Source organism: Seriola dumerili, unplaced genomic scaffold, assembly GCF_002260705.1.
Source record: "Seriola dumerili isolate Sdu_G_001 unplaced genomic scaffold, Sdu_1.0 BDQW01000149.1, whole genome shotgun sequence".
Classification (NCBI taxonomy): domain Eukaryota; kingdom Metazoa; phylum Chordata; class Actinopteri; order Carangiformes; family Carangidae; genus Seriola; species Seriola dumerili.
The window spans coordinates 3,956,833-3,960,929 of record NW_019174404.1 but is presented as its reverse complement, the minus strand read 5'-3'; positions in this window follow the sequence as shown (position 1 = coordinate 3,960,929).

Genomic DNA, 4,097 nt, shown 5'->3' with positions numbered 1-4,097 from the left:
ACATGATGACCTCACTTTTTTTTAAATGTAAAAACAACCCCATGAAAATGGTCTGAGCCGAGCTACACCTAATTCAACGAGACAGAAGAAAGAAGAGGGAGGAGGGGGTGGTGACAGAAAGAGAGAATGGATTTCCCCCTCTGTGTTGCCATGGCGACAGCAGTGGATGGTGGATGACTGATTTCCTGTACAGCTGTGGAGCTCGGAGAGGAGAGAGAAGGGAGAGACACGTTATCTGTGTCGGAGGAAGGAGGTGGAGCTCGCTGAGGAAAGCATCCATGTTTTCTCTTAAACTGTAAATCTGTCTCTTTGTGGTGATCACTGTTTTCTGCCTTGATGTTGCATGTTTGACTCTTTATATTATCAAGGATTGTTTTTTTAAATAGAGATCCGACGTGAGTCCAGAAACTTCCGGGTTTGATCCAAAGTAACAAAACCTAATTTAAAATCCCACTGACATTTGTATCCACACTGATAACTAAAAATACAACCTTGGAGCTCAGGCTTTCTCCACAGTAACATGTGGCTCACTTCATACAGTATGTCTACATTATCTGTACATTGTCATTTATTCAATATTCATATCTTTTTGCTGATAATACTTCAATACTTTCATTTTAGTTTAATTTTGACTGCAGGACTTTTACTTGTAATGACGTATTGTATTTGTGGTATTACTACTTTTACCTAAGAAAATGATCTGAATACTTAATATAAAACAATGAAAAAATACTTCATTACAAGTAAAAGTACTGCATTTAAGTACCTCTTTTGCACAAAATATTAAATTACATTGTCAATAGTGGCAAAAGCAGCATTTTACTGTTGTACTATTTAAACCTGCGTCATATGTTTTAATGTACAATTGTACAAATCTGAAGAGTAACCAGTAACTAAAGCTGCAAAATAAATAAACTGTAGAGAAATAAAAAGTACATTACTTTGCTGTGAAATGAAGTGGAGTATAAGTATGACGTAGCATATGTACTGTACTTATCTATTGTACTTAAGTACAGTACATCTGCAGCCAGAAGTTAGTGTGTGTTTGTAGAGCACAGTTAAAGACAAAATATATTTACAAAAACAGAAAAAAAAAATCTCAGTACAACACCCACTTACTTGGCGGTTCCACAGCTTTTGACCACATCTGGTGGGCTTCTTCAGTTGACAGAGTTGCCCAGTAATACAGAGGGACAAAGGTTGAGAGCATAACCTACAGAAACAATGAAGTTGAGGAAAAAAATGTTTTTTTAGGCTGGCCACCAGGATAACATAACAGATAGAAAGGTTGACAGATTGATAACTTAAATGCCACTGCTGCTGCTGCTATATGCAGGTTGGTTAATGCCAGTAAATAGTCGGCGCCATCAGGTTGAATTAACTAAATTCGGTGCCATTTTACGTTAACGCTACTTGAGAATAAAATTATACATTCTCTAAAACGGTGGACAGATATAGAATTCACTTTTGACAAAGGAAAATAACCAATATATAAAGAAACAAGGTGCCCGTCAAAATGTGCTCTTACGTTTTCCATAGCAACACAACTGTCGTTAGCTCGCGGCTAACGGCTGCTTATTGTGGGAAAAGTGCAAATACACACAAACGCGTTCACTTCGTCCTAAGAAACATATCAAAAACAACACGCACATAATTCCGCTACAAACCCACTTACCAGGAGCTGAATCTTTCCCTTAAGATAATGAATTAAAATCCCAATATTTATTTAGCGTCTGTCTGCGACGTCTGAGGTCACAACCACAACGGCGTTACGTGACGTGACCTATGACATCAGGTGACGGAAACTGATTGCCATTTTATTTATAGTTAAATTATTTTATGAATGAATGTTGAATGTTCTTCTTGATAAGGGCCATGGACAGGCCATCACAAAAATTTAAAAAATTAAAAACAAAAAAACAAGACGTCAGCTCTACCCTCTGCACGTGCATGCAAATCAACCTGGGGAAATTAATATTTTCCCGCCCAAAAAGTAGCTCTAAATCTGGGAATGCCGGTTTAGGTCTTTTTCTCCTGCCATCATCAAAGGGGAATCTATGACTTCAGTTAATCAAAGTATTTGGGATCAACACTGGATAATAAGTTTACTTTCAATACCAACACTGAATCCAAACTTTTTATTGTCAAGCCTCTGTGGAGATTCTTCTACTCAACTCAGCCAAATGCAAAGTAATCAGGACTGCTGTCACATCAGACCTTACTAAGGCAGGAAAAAAAGAAAAGTCAGGACTGGATGAAAGAAAGACACAGATAATCATTTCAATCTGAGCATGAGACACAAAGGACATGAGTTTAGCAATGTTCCTCAGCTGCAGGAACTAACAGGAATGAATCCAACGCTTCGCTTGCGGTTCAAGAGTCAATGCCTGGTCAATAATGTCACTGAGATTTATGAGGGGAGACGAGGAGGATGAGAGGGAGCCAAGGTTTTCCTTCACCTTAGGGACGAGGCCAGCTGCAGCACAGGCAAGGACTTCTGTTTGATCAGCATTAAGTTGTAGGAAAGTATCAGCCATCCATTGTTAGGCTGTTTCAATGCAAAAAGCAGTTACTTCATGTTTAAATAAGAGGACTTTAAATATAAATGTTTCCCCTGTCCCAGTGGCCAGTTACTCAGGATCTAACACTTAAAATGTTAAATGATGTTTATGTGCCTCATTTTCTGCTTTTTTACATAATAAATTTATTTGTGTGTTTGAGCAGATGCACAAATTTAAAAATGAACAGCTGGCTCAGAGTCTGAGAAACAACAGTGGACAGGAGCAAGAGCAGCACGCGTCGTGTCTCATGTGTCAGGCAATACTGCCACCTTCAGACCCAAATGATACTCACATGAAAGTAAGCGTGTTACACCAGAGGGCAGCACGAACCCATGAAACATTTTGGGCATGTGATACAGTACCTCAGGACCAACAATATTTCTATCAGATAACACATTTAATGGTACTTTTACTTTTGTTTTATGTTTGTTATTGGAGAGAAAACTGTTAACTGGATATATTTAAAGCCAAGAAGTGTGATAAATAAACTGAATGGGAAATCAATCTATTTTTTATTTTGAATTATTATTTTTATTTTATCATATGCTACCTCTTTATAGCACATTAACTGCAACTTGGCACCACTTTAAAATCACCACAAAAACAGCAGAACTTTGGTAGATAAATGTACCTTTTTATTGGATATTGAGGGCGTTAGTACCAAGAAGGCACGGACCAGACTTCATAATAACAAATCATTTTTTTAAGTACAGGGTGACAAAAAAATCTTTCATTTTTTCCTGAAGGGAGATCCTTTCACAGAAAGGATTAAGGACACAGACATACAGACTCTTACAAAGTGTAAGTATGACCATATATTGAAGTCAGAGAAGGAAGTTAGAACAAATTATGAAGACTTTAAGGACATGGGTTATGACTGTATGGCTATGTACCTTAACACATACTGTTTTAATATAAGACACGTCATTGTCCATCAAAGTATGACATAAGACATTTACCATTAATGAGTAGAAATAATTATAAGTGTAAAACAGTGAAAGAAACAAACTGTAAGAAATATAGTTGTTTTTAATTATATAGCAGTATCAAATTAATGTATTTGTTATGTAATACATATTTATCTTTTTTTAAACCATGTTCAGATGCTGTATTGCTGACCTGGGATGATTCAGAAAGAACTTAAGTTTGGAAAGAGAGACAAAATTACATCGTACAGTTCGGCTCTGCAACATAATTGGCATGTTAATAAAAGTAGCCGAAGTTTGACTGCACATTAATCATCTTATTTGTTGTTTTTGGTTGCTGAATGACAATTTAAAATCATAATGTTCCATCTGCAGATGACATGTAACATGTAACATGTAACATGTAACATTTCAAGAGAAAGTTTGACATTTTGCGAGATATGCTTATTTGCTTCCTTGTCAGGAGTTAGATAGGAAGATCGATACCCCAATACTCATGTCTGTACAGTAAATATGAAGCTACCACCAACAGCCGTTAGCTTAGCTTAGCATAAAGACAGGACACAGGGGAAACAGCTAGCCTGGTTCTGCCAAAGGTAGCAAGGCTGTA